The sequence below is a fragment of the Aquarana catesbeiana genome, linkage group LG04 (genome assembly GCF_042186555.1).
Source record: "Aquarana catesbeiana isolate 2022-GZ linkage group LG04, ASM4218655v1, whole genome shotgun sequence".
NCBI classification, from domain to species: domain Eukaryota; kingdom Metazoa; phylum Chordata; class Amphibia; order Anura; family Ranidae; genus Aquarana; species Aquarana catesbeiana.
Window position 1 is genome coordinate 520,794,570 of NC_133327.1, and position 13,682 is coordinate 520,808,251.

The following is a 13,682-nucleotide window of genomic DNA, read 5'->3' on the forward strand; positions in this document are numbered from 1 at the left end:
ACCCCCTCTCAAACACAGCAATTCACATTTCAGCAACAGAGGCAGTACTGTCAATCCAAAAAGCAGGGGTCAGGAATAGACAAAGTCTGGTGCCAAGTTACAGGCTTCTCATTGATAACAGTATAGTCATGCCACCTGCGGCAAGCAGGCACACCCTACATAAGCATTGATCTGGATTCAGGAGCAGTGCAGCACTGCTGGCACCCATCATACAAAGAGATGGCCTTCTCTGGCAGAATCAACAGGTATATGTGGACTTTGCAGGGGGACTAAGAATTCTGTAAGTACAGATGCATTTATAATTAAAGTAGAATTCCACTTTTGGTGAATTATATAACATATAAAACTGCTAACACAAGCCATTTTGTAACTTAACATGTATGTTACCAACATTTCGTAGTTCTGATGTATCTGTGGTACCATGCACTTGTATAAAAAAGTATCCTCTTTGTGTTGCTTCCATTGTGTGAAATACCTGGTGATCCTGTGAGCAGACCTATTTCAAAATGACCACACTAGACATGGGAGCATCCATTTCAGTATGGTAAGTTTGCTTCTTTGCCCTCTACATGGGAGCACAGCCTGCTGTACTCCAATGGTTAGACTTCTGCTGACACTCTGTAAGGGCCAAACCCAACCCCTTAAAAACAACCCCACACCATAGTCCCCCTCTCCACCAAATGATTTGGACCAGTGCACAAAGCAAGGTCCATAAAGACCTGGATGAGCGAGTTTGGGGTGGAGAAACTTGACTGGCCTGCACAGAGTTCTGACCTCAACATAATAGAACACCTTTGGAATGAATTAGAGCAGAGACTGCTAGCCAGGCCTTCCAGTCCAACACTTCCACTTCCAACAGCCTGACCTCACAAATGCGCTTCTGGAAGAATGGTCAAACATTCTCATAGACACACTCCTAAACCTTGTGGACAGCCTTCCCAGAAGAGTTGCAAAGGGTGGCCAAACTAAGTATTGAACCCTACGGACTAAGACTGGGATGCCATTAAAATTCATGTGCATGTAAAGACAGGTGCCCCAATATTTATATATATATATATATATATATATATATATATATATATATATATATATATATATATATATATACACACACACACACACACACACACACACATTCTGCCTTGCATTTTTATTTTAAATGGAATGGGTTTCTTTACAAGGTAAAGGTTCACCCATACCCTGGAAAAAAAAAATCAAAACAAAACCATGCTTCTGTCCCTTTAAGGCACAAGATATAGCACAGTGCTTTTGCCATGTCAATTGTCCCTTTCTATGTTGTACAATACCTGGTTGGTGTCCTGCCTGTTCCTGTGTTCTCTTCTGTAATCTGACCACACTTATTATGGCTGCTGATCCCCAATAGTGTAGTCAGATTACGTGCCTCCATCAACCGGCTGTATATTCAGCATCTCTCCCTTTCCCCCTCCTTCTCATTTCCATAGTCTGTGTGTAAGAACCGTAAAGCCAATCTCTACCCTTTCCTTCCCTATCCTCCTTCCATGATTGAGTACTCTGCTGCAGCTGTTCCTTCCTTTGGTAAAGAGCAAAATAACATCTATTGTATACTTTTAGCCTCTGATTCAGGAACATATTAAGTACAGTGTGCATTTTTTTTTTTAAATGATAAAGCTACATACCTTCATTGCCCAGAGCTGCTGTGTGGTCACTTGCCCTCCCTCTGCTAGCTTGCATACATCAGAGAGGAATCTCAGCCCCTCCCACTGTACTCCTTAGATCGAGAAGGAGAGCAGAGAGAGGAAGCGTGACCACACAGCAGCTGGGCAAAGAAAATATTTAGATTTAGGCCTCGTGCACACTGTATGTTTTTACTGCTGCTGCTTTTGGCTTCGGGCATTTTTTTCTACAGCCAGTAAACTCCCCGGCATGTTATCCTATGTGTCCATGCACACATAGGCTGTTATCAGTGTTTTTTGGCAAGGGCGTTTTCTGACCCCAGAACTAGTGAGTTGTAAGAAGAGTTTTTTAGCTGTAAAAACGCTCCAACTCTGATAAAAGCTTAAAGTTGCTGAAAAACGCAGCGATTCAGCGTTTTTGAGCCATAAGGGCGGTAAAATGCTACTGCAAAACTCATTTTACAGCTACAGCTTTCTACAGCCAACGCTACTGGCATTTTTATAACGTCCAGTGTGCATGAGGCCTTATTATTATTATTATTATAATAATAAAAAAAACACACTGTATTTAATATGTTCCTAAAACAGGGGATAAAAGAATATAATAGATGTGACTTTACAACCACTTTAAATATAGGCACAATTGACAATACTAGTTATTCCCCACTACATAGAAAATCTTCACTTTTTGAGTTCAGTTCCACTTTACCTTCTGCAGTTTGAATGCCTTCACTTTGTTATTTATTCAGTGCCAACATATTCTGCAAAGCTTTATACACAGCTATTGACATCGGTTTCTGCTCTGAAGAAGCTTACAACTGGATTTTCCCTGTAATGTCAATCAACCTCTAGCCTGATATGGGTGAATGCCAAGCTACTAGGGGGGAAACCAGTGTACCTAGAGGAATCTAACACAGAGAAAAATCCATCTCTCTTCAGAGAGTGGCCTTGGGGTGAAAAAAGCCCTGAAGTCATATAGTCTAGGAGTCCTCAATGCTAACCACTAAGCTCCACTAACTCTAACTCAAAATCTGAGAAAACTGGCCATGTGTTTGACAAAAATAACACTTGCTCTACTGTATTCTTCATTTTTGTTGCTGAAGCAAAACATGTTCAGGCAAAATGACAGGCATTAAATTACTGCCAACAGGCAAATTCTAAGTGTGCAGAATTATGGTAAACTTCTTTTGTGTTTCACAATGCAACACAAAAAGAAAAGGCATGCATGAAAAATGTATGTACATACATAAATATATCTGGGAATGTCTAGTCTACAGTTGAATAGCCAGGTTTCTAATTCAGAACGATAGAAGAGATGGATAAAGCCACGTCACCACATGCACCCTTGTCTATCACTGCCCGAGACACATCAGAGCTTGCATGCATGACATAACTCTTCTAGATCTTATTTATGTACAGTACTTGGTTTTAACCACTTGGGAACTAACCTGTATACACCCCTTCTTTACCAGGCTATTTTTCCAGGCTGTATTTGTTTGACTGATAGTTACTTGGTCATGGAACACTGTACCCAAATCACTTTGGAACAGAGATTTTCTTTTGGTGGTATTTATTAAGCACTGTTTTTATTTTACACTGCATAAGGAAAAACTACCAGAAAGTACAAAAAACAAAACAAAGCAACTGATGTGCTATTGCATTTATTGAAGTAGTTAAATGCAAGGACAGTACAAGCACCCCACATTGTTTAGTTTAGGACGTAGTGTATACAACGTAGCAGGCAGAGTGTAGGGATCAGGGCATTGTAATGCACAGAACAGCTTGCAGGTTTCAGTGACCAGGTTAGTTTCCCCCTTATGGCGGTGGTCAGTAGCGAGTGTTTTCCCTCTTAAATGTGGATGGTCAGTGGTGTATTTCCGCCATGTGTGGTCAGTGTGCTCCCTTGTACGGTCAATATGCATGGTTTACCCCTTAACGCTTTGTGGTGGCCATTGAGCTCACTTTATGATCAATATGCCCCCAGTGCACTGCACTTTTGTTAATGGCCACTGAAAGCAGTGTTACTTACAGAAGATGATCCGTGGCAGAGGTAGAAGGGAAGAGATCTACATTTTGTGACCACTGTGATTCAGCCATCACAGTGGTTACAAGGCACAGAGCCACTCTAATTAAGCTTTGTGCATTTTGCCTGTGATCTTTACTGTCTAATGACAGCACAATATCAAGCATTGTGTGCTCACCTAGCATGTACAATAGCAGTAAACAGAGCGCTGTTTTTAAACAGTGATCCAGGAATTAATGTCCACCTACTTGCCTTTTTCTCCAAATACAGCAGTAGGCAGGTGGGTAAATCTTCTGAAAACGGTCATGGTTGTCTTTGGTTAAAAAAATTTCAGACAAACCTTATGGAAAACCTATTTTTAAAAGGAACTTATTGAAGAGGTAAATGTGGTCAATTTTCATGAATAAAGGAAGGCTCAGGATGCCCCCTACCTAGAGGAAGCTATCGTAGTTCTAAAACCTATGCTGATTGCCAAACTAGGGGGGTTGCATACCTAGCTTGTGGCGCTTTTTATATAGGAAAGACCAAGCGTACCTTTGCCAGACGTATACAAGATCATTTGTATTACTTGGATGCTGGTCTCCTATATACTCCAATCTGTAAACACATAGGACATAGCCATAGTTTTGATCCATCCTTTATTTCATTTTTTGCATTGGAAGTTATTTTAGAAGCAGAGAGAGGTGGGGATTTTGACAAAAAGATCCTCCAACAGGAAGCTAAGTGGATCTTTAACCAAAAAGCTGTATACCTGCCGGGTATGAACACATCTTTCTTTCAAATATTTTCTACAGTCGTCTTGGACTCTGATAAGTAGGGTCCCTCCATGTTATCCCAAGGAATCATTTCACCCTCTACTCTATTTCATCATATCATTGTATCAATAGATATTTATATTTAATGTTAGTTATTTTTCATATATTTTTTTTTTTTTGCCTTTAATAGTTGTTTAATTCATTATTATATTATTTAGTATGTTTCATTTAATATTATTTTTATTCCCCTGTTTATGCTGCTCTATTTTGTATTTCAGTATACTTTTTTTTTTTCAAATATATTTTTTATTATTTTCAAAGAAATAGGGCAAAGCCCAGAAAATACAAAACAGTAGGGGGTGGGGGTGGGGGGTTGCCACCTCATGATATTGCATCATAATACATAGTACATATTGAAGGTTTGACATAGAAATGTTGTTCTATGGTATTATTATCAGTATATACATAGTTCCCATATTATTACGTCTCAGAATTTCAATTGCTGTGAATATATAAAACAATCCGCAGTCAAAAATTCCCATCGTCAGTCGATGCATTAGTAAACAGACTTAAGTATTTCACCTAGGAAGCAGCAACCTAAATACAGCACAGAAGAATAGAAAAGTGAGTAGAGGAAGAAAGAAAAGGAAGGAGAGAGAGAAATGGGGAAAGGAAAGTTAGGGAGGGAACAGGGGGGAAGGGAAGGATCATTGGGGTATTATGGGGATAAGCTGAAAACTTCATTTCCATAAGCTGGCCTCCTTACACTGGGTCTATTAATTCGGGTTCCCAAAAAGGGTTTTACCTTCTTCTGAATATTTGAACATATTCCAGAGTGTCCAAGTTTTATGATAAATTGCCTGTCTGTTTTGGGCTGTCATTATTAAATCCTCCATTTTATTTATGTCTTCTACTTTCCGTAGCCACATTGATATAGTTGGTGGGGATTGTTGTTTCCATAACATAGGTATACAGGACTTGGCTGCATTTGTTAGGTGTCTTAATATGGATTTTTTATAAGTTTTGAGCGGTATGGAAGATACTTGTAGTAAGAAAAATGCTGGGTCATTTGGGATCTGAAAGTCTGTAAATTTCTGAGAGATGGATCGGACTGCAGTCCAGAAACTTGTCAGTCGGGGACAAGACCAGAACATGTGTAGAATCGTTCCCACCTCCCTCTGACATGTATCATTTTGTGATACATGGCAGGCAAGGTGGCTACGTAGGTTTGTTTAATAGGGTATACATCCTGGATAATACTTGTTGTTATCGGTTCTGTATCTGAACATATTTCTTCGACCGCAGTCAGGGGTCTAGTATATAATTGAGGGTTCGGGATTGTTTGGAGGAAATGGTGAATTTGAACTGCATTCCAGAATACAAGTGTAAACGGACCTGTTGGGTCTATTAGTTCTGCAATGGAGGGCCATCTGTCTAGTCTTACAAACTGCGAAGCCCTAACACAGCTAGAGTCTCTCAATGTCTGAAATTGTCCTGATCCTATCCCAGGGGGAAATTTAGGGTTTCCTAGAATCGGTGTCAAAGGTGATTCTGTGGTCGTTAATGAGGTCTGCAATGTGGCTCGAAGACATTGCTTTATAGTGTTACCTATAAAGGGGTGGGCTTTCAGTTCCAACGGGAGTGAGTCATAACACCACATTAAAAATTAAACCGAAAGTTTGATTGTAAATTTGTGAGATCGTTAGCTGGTATAGAAATACCCATAGCCTCCGATTTTGAGAAATTAATTTTTAGGTTTGACAACTTCCCGTATAGTTCAAATTCCTTTAGGAGGTTGGGTAGGTACACTACTGGATTGGTCAGTGAAAAGAGTAAGTCGTCCGCATAAGCAGATAACTTATGTTGCATGGGGCCTAGTGAGATTCCGTGTATGTCAGGATTTAACCTAATTTTGGATAAAAATGGCTCAAGAGAAAGGCCAAATAGGAGAGGGGATAGGGGACATCCCTGTCTTGTCCCGTTAGTAATCGGGAAGGGATCTGACAGAACTCCGTTCGCCTTTACCTGCGCTGTGGGGGTGGAGTAAATACTAGCTATCCGGTTGAGCATCACCTCTCCTAGGCCTATGTGTCTGAGTACCGCGTTCATGAATGGCCAGCTGACTTGGTCGAAGGCCTTTTCTGCGTCAGTATTGAGAAAGACCTGGATCTGTTATATATCACCTGGATCTGGTGATATATAACAGATTCAGCACTTTTGTGGTGCCATCTCTAGCTTCTCTAGAAGGGATAAACCCAACTTGGTCCAGGTGAATGAGTTGTTGGAGGTGCTGCACCAACCGGACAGCCAGAGCCTTAGTGAATATTTTAAGGTCTAGATTTAACAGGGATATGGGTCTGTAGCTACCACATGCCGCTGGATCCTTTCCCTCTTTGTGGATTACTGAGATATGGGCACTCAATGTCTCCCTAGCAAACACTGCACCTGTTCCAATCTTGTTAAACAGTGTAACCATACGGGGTCCTAATATTGGAAAAAGAGTTTTATAATATTGTAGCGTGTAGCCATCCGGGCCTGGGGCTTTACCCGGTTTTATTGTCCCTATGGCGCTCTGAATTTCTGTTAGGGTAATGGGTGAATCTAGTTCTGTTCTAATCTCTAATCTAATCTCCTGGGCGAGGGTTGACATTTGGGAGGACATAATGTATTCCTCTATCGTATTATTGGGGGGGTTCCCTGTGATAGATTGTATAACTTAGAATAAAACTGTTTAAATTCGTCAGTTATATGCGCAGGTAGGGTTACTTTTCTTCCTCCTGACGTGATGATGTGTGGGATATAGGTCGCCGATTTGTGACTTCTAACCGTGTTAGCCAGTAGTTTCCCACATTTATCCCCTGACTCATATGTCTTCCTGCGACAGCGTTGTAGGGCCGCTTTTGCCCTATAGAGTAGGAGATCATTGATCTGCATTCGGAGGGTTGACAGTTGTGTTTCAGATGATTGAGTAGGGGCGTGTTTGTGTTTGGCTTCTAAAGTGGTGAGGTCCTGCAAAAGCTGTGTCAGTATTTTATTTCTCTCTTTTTTGATACGGGCACCATGAGAAATAAGGATCCCCCTTAGAACTACTTTGTGGGCCTCCCATAGTATCCCTGGGTCACAATCTGGTCGGTCATTCTCTTGGAAATAAAGGTTTAGTGCTTTTGTCACGTCTGTCAGAACTTCCGGGGTTTGCAAGAGGCTTTCATTGAGCCGCCAGAAACGATGTCTGGGCGAGGAAGTGTCCGATAAGCGGTAGCTTAAAAATATTGGTGCATGGTCTGACCAAGTCCTGTTGCCAATTGAAGTCTGTTCAACAGCTTGTAGCTGTGAGTGTGGAATCATGAAGTAATCAATTCTAGTAAATAGTTGGTGTACGTTGGAGTAGAATGTGAAGTCTCTTTCCCCTGAGTGCTGTAAGCGCCATACATCTATTAACTGCGATTTATGGAGCGTTTTTGCTATTCGTTTAAGTTGATTCGGTGGGATCGACGTTTTACCCGAAGATGTATCTACAGAGGGGATCAAGGGAGTGTTGAAGTCGCCTCCTACAATCAGTTGACCTTCTCGGAATTCATTTAGTTTCTCCAATGTCTCCCGTAAGAATGTGGCTTGTTGTTCATTAGGGGCATATATGGTTGCTAGTGTTACCTGTATAGTTCCAATTGTGCCTTTAAGGAAGACATATCTTCCTGTCGGGTCTATCATAGAACTTTGGTGCTGCCAGGGAATCTTACTTGAAATGAGAATGGAAACTCCCTTGGATTTGGAGTCCGGATTCATGGAATGAAAGGCTACAGGGAAATGTCAATTTTGTAAGTACGGTAATCTATTAGTTTTAAAGTGTGTCTCTTGAAGGAAGGCTATATCTGTATGGTTTCTCTTTAAGTCGTCTAGCAACATACGTCGTTTCTCTGGTATGTTAAGCCCTTTCACATTAAGAGACATCACATTAATTTTGCTGACTGCCATATTGTCTTAGGAGGGGGGGGGGGGGGGGCACAGGAGGGTAGGTATGGGTTAGGGGGAAAAAGAAGGTGGGAAAGGTAAGTATAGATAGGAGAGAGAAAGTAGGAAAGGTAGAGAAAGAGCAAACAAAAAGTAATAAGAGACAGACAAGGCCTAGTGTCTTGCCTGTGGCGTTCCCCTTAATTTTCGGGGATTGTGTTTTGCATATAGCTCCTGTAGGACGCAGATTCTACTCCCCAGGAGTATATGTTAACCTAATCGGGAGGGAGGAAGGACAAGGCTCAGAAGGAGAGCTTCCCATCCTTCCCCCCACCCCAGCATGGCTGACATATTAAATTGTAAAAAATACTATGCATCTCTAAAAACATATAAACCTATAAACTCCATAAAGCTCAATGGATAGATATTTTAGATACCTCTTTGCAGCGTTGCAAAACATAAAATAGAACAATCTCACCGCCATACCGTAACCTGGTAAGTATACCTATCTAATGCCATCTATCTTGGTTTGTTATATCTTGTCATAAAAGGCTAGGTGTATTTAGTTACAGACAATATTTGGACCATACTTTGTGCATACATTCAACCTGTTCCTGAGAGGAATGCCACTTCATGAGGTCCAGTATTATGGCAGCAGGGCGAACACCTCATTTCTACACTAAGTAGGAGTTGAAATGTTTTCCCCTAGAGCCACCAAGAATAGGCTCTGCTGACCACCGCTTTACTCTATCCTACAAGGGTAAGTGAACATAGGCACCCCTTGCATGCTTCCTTTCTAGTGATGTTGTCGGCTCTGTAAGTTGGTAGTCTATGCAAGCATTCAAGATATTATCTGGCAGTCCTATAGAGTCGTGAGAAACAAACCCATGAGGAATAAAGATGTTTAAGTCTATCACCTCGAGGTTTCCAGAACCTTAAACGGCAATTCCCTGTCGCTGTGGCTTCTGCAGAGTGCTTCGTCCCCCCTCAAGGATGGAGATTTCGGCTTGTTCCATAAATTGCTGAGAATAGCAAGGGTAGTGCTGAGGGATTGGTCCATTCTAATCGGCAGTCTGAAAGATCCATCTCTCAGCTAAAGTCGGTAAAGTTTGCGATTTCTGTATGGCTGAGATGATCAAGTCACCGCCATTGTAGGGAGATATCGATCCAACTTAAACAATTAGAAACCATCAACTTTTCTCTGAGCAAGCAAGAGGAAAAAACCAAAAAGAAAAAAGGAAAAAAGGCAAACTTTGCGTTGTAATGATACAGAAGCCTCATGACTCACGTGCGTCCTCTTGGGAGGGTGCCCTGGATCGACGGCGGCTTCGTTGCTGTCTTGGTTGAGAATTGTTCCCCAATCTTGGCATGAAAGGTCGTCCTGTCGGTTTCGGGAGAGGGCCCAACCAGTCCGGAACATCAATGGATTCTGCATCTAGAAAAGTGAACAGGGCTGGTAATGCGTCTGGCTTGCGCAAGGTGAAGGACCTTTGGTCTTTTCTGAATGTAGCTGATAGGGGGTAACCCCAACGATATGTAGCTCCTTTCCGCCTGGCCAGGTCTAAGAGTGGCTTCAAAATCGCACGTCGCTGCAGAGTTGCACGAGAGGGGTCTGGAAGGATCTTAACTGTGACACCATCTAGTTCCGGGTCTTCTGCTTCCCAGGCTTTGCGCAGGATCTGTTCTTTCTGTATATAATGGTGAATTCTACAAACAACATCTCTGGGTCTCAGAGGATCAATTGGTTTAGGACCCAGGGCTCGATGGATCCTATCAATTTCCATGTGTTCTGGAAGATCTGCTCCTGGAAGGCTGCGGAAGATGGCTACTGCTGAATCTGCTAGGTCTTCAGGCCCCGTGGCTTCTGGTAGTCCTCTAAGACGCAGATTGTTTCTGCGACTTCGGTCTTCCATCTCCTCCAAACGCAGCACTTGTTCTTTTAGTGCCTCTGTTTGTATGTCCTGTTTTCCCTCTACCGCCGTCACTCGGCGCTCCAGTGCAGCTAAGGAGCTCTCCCCTGCCTCTATTCTGGTGGCTAATGCAGTTACATCTGCTCTCACTGCTTTCATTTCTTTACGGTGGGTTGCTTCCACCGTCGCTATGAGAGCAGTAATGTCAGCTTTAGTAGGCAGTGCTAACAGTATAGAGCGTAGCTCCTCATCCCCTCCAGGAGTTTGGGAGGGAGATTGAAAAAACTCACTGTGGCCAGAGCAGAGATCCGGAGGAATGCCAGCATAAGAGTCCGTCTGCCTCTGTGCGGCGATAAGGAACCGCGCGCCACCTGTCTTCCTGAGTGTTCTCCTCGTGGCGCCGCCATCTTGAGCTCCGGGGAGCCGAGAAGTGAGAGCTGGAATCTCCTTCTTAGTTCGTTGGAGGAGGGCGGCTGTGGAGTAGATTTGGTTAGTTTACCGCTCTTCTTCACCGCTCTCTTTCTGGAAGATTGCATAGTTTGCAGTATAGGCTGAATTAGCTGGGGTAAGGGTGAGACGGCCGGGAGCTCAAGCACTGCACGTCTCTATTCAGCCATGTCCAGGCCACGCCCCCCTTTAGTATACTTTTACATGTAATTGTTATTTGCTTAAGATTCGCTGGCTCTTTATGGCAACTGCTTCTGTGACCACTGGGGGCAGAGGATTTCCCCGTGGTTATGGTCATCTGTTTTGGACATTCGGGTGCCCCTGGACGAGAAGGCTATTTTCTCCTCGTTACCCTCCCCCATTTGTCATCTTTGGGGAAGGCAGCGCCTCTGCCTTGTATGCCAATCCGCTGTCTATGACACGGTCGGGATGCTCGCGAATGCGCAGTCACGAGGGGCACCCGCACCAGAAGTGTTGTTGGTGAGCTGCTTCTGGCTCATTCACTTCCGGTGGTGACCACGTGTATTTAAGCCAGATACCATTGGCTTGTTAGACGTTAGGTATGCTGCGACGGTGGAGGACACTGAAATCTCGGTGTTGTTTCCGGCTTCTTCGGATACAGTGATGCTATAAGGTAGAGTACTCTATATTCCACATATGGAACTCAGCATTTATCGAATCCTGTCCGATCTATATGTATCTCTATTCAGTATTATGTGGGTTCCGATGCCGTCTTAATTGTGATTGCAGCTGTGCTCACTTCTATGCTCAATTTTTATTCATTATGTGGCCATCCCACTGTCCTTTCAGTGTCCACACCATAGCAGCACTGATTTATATTTATCTACATATACATCGGTATTGGCTTTCTAGTGGACCTTATATTACTTTTACCATGTAAGTGATATATATGGTTTCATTCACCTTCACCTTACTAAATTAGTATATAATATCTCTTCCCTGTAGATCAATTTTGATCCGACGATTAATTTCCATCACACGGTCCGATGTTTTAGAGACCTTTTCGGTGTATCTGACTTCACCGTCTATTTTCCATAGGGATTATCTATCTTTGTTACCCTATGTGGTTGCAGTTGCCTTAAGTTGGCTATAACTATGCCACAAATTTGTTAAGCACTTGTATACATTTTGTAACTTGATATTATATGATTAAATACTGCTAATACTGTTGTTTCTGTATTGGATACTAATGGTACATTTTGCAATCTATATAATGTTTTAGATGCATGCTGAGTCGCACTGAAGAAGCAGTTTGTGAAACACGTTGGCTTCTCTGCATTCCAAGCATCTTTTTCATGTCATGTGCATTAAGTATCTTTTTTGGTCAAATTTCTATCTGACCTATGAGATTATTGTACCATTATTTTAATGATACTTGTTTGTAATAATTCTTTAAAAATTGGTCGTGCTTGCCTCAGCCTGACAGTCTAAACATTTTCACTAAAATCCCATTATTCTCTGAGAGATTCTCTCTCATATTTTCCTTTTTATACTTCACTAAGGGATGTGAATTGTTGATCTGTCCCTAGAAACCATCCATCTTCAAAATATGCTACTTTTTCTTAACTCTAACCCTGTGTTAAATAGTTATCCCATTCTAAGATTTTTCACATCCAAAAGGTTTTGGGGGTTGTACATAGGTTGAAATAAAACAAAAACAAAAAAACAAAAACAAAAACAAAAACAAAAAACAAAAACAAAAACAAAAACAAAAACAAAAACAAAAACAAAAACAAAAACACAACTTTCGGAAGACAAGATGGCTCCTATACATGTATTTCCATTGTGTATTTGAGGGAGTCACGCTATCCGGTAGCTCTGGTTCACCTTTTGCACCATGTTACACCAGCATTTAGGGTGGACAAGGTGCAAACATTAAAGTCTTCAACAATACTGCTTTAACCACCTAAATACGATGCACTCATACCCCCTTCTTGCCCAGGCCATTTTTAAGCTTTCAGCGCTGTCACACTTTGAATGACAATTGCGCGGTCATGCTACACTGTAACTATGTGAAATTGTTATCATTTTCTTCACACAAATAGAGATATCTTTTGGTGGTATTTAACCACTTGCCAACCGCTGCAAGCCGATATACGCCGGCACAATGGCAGCAGTGGGCAAATGGGCGTACCTGTACGTCCCCTTTAAGAGACGGGGATAGCAGGCCCGCCACGTACAGCGCGACCGTGCCCGCGGGACCGGCGAACTCGATGTCCACCGGTCTCCCGGAGATCATGTCACGGAGACTCAGAACGGGGGTAAGTGCCTATGTAAACAAGGTGTCATGGCTTGTGTCATGACAGATCACCGCTCCCTGTCATCTGGAGCGGTGATCGCTGTCATGTGACTTGAAGCCCATCCCCCCCAGTTAGAATCACTGCCTAGGACACACTTATCCCCTTCATCACCCCCTAGTGGTTAACCCCTTTACTGCCAGGGTCATTTATACGGTAATCAGTGCATTTTTATAGCACTGATTGCTGTATAAATGACAATGGTCCCAAAATAGTGTCAAAAGTGTTCGCCATAATGTCGCAGTCCCAATAAAAATCGCAGATCGCCGCCATTACTAATAATAAAAAAAAAAAAAAAATTAAAAAATGCCATAAAACTATCCCCTATTTTGTAGACACTAACTTTTGCGCAAACCAATCAATATACGCTTATTCATAACAAAACAGTGTTGCGCTTCCTAAATAACTACCAATAAATCCTTAACCACTTCAGCCCCGGACCATTTGGCTTTTTGCGATTCGGTACTGCGTCGCTTTAACTGACAATTGCACGGTCGTGTGACGTGGCTACAAAATTGACATCCTTTTTTTCCCCCACAAATAGAGCTTTCTTTTGGTGGTATTTGATCACCTCTGCAGTTTTTATTTTTTCGCTATAAACAAAAAAATAGTGACAATTTTGAAAA

General features: G+C 42.2%; 1 protein-coding gene across 2 annotated transcripts in view; it reads right to left on the reverse strand.

The window, feature by feature from the left end:
- STRN (striatin) overlaps nucleotides 1-13,682 on the reverse strand; it is a 181,829-nt gene that overhangs the window by 24,927 nt on the left and 143,220 nt on the right. The gene's annotated exons all lie outside the window — the stretch shown is intronic.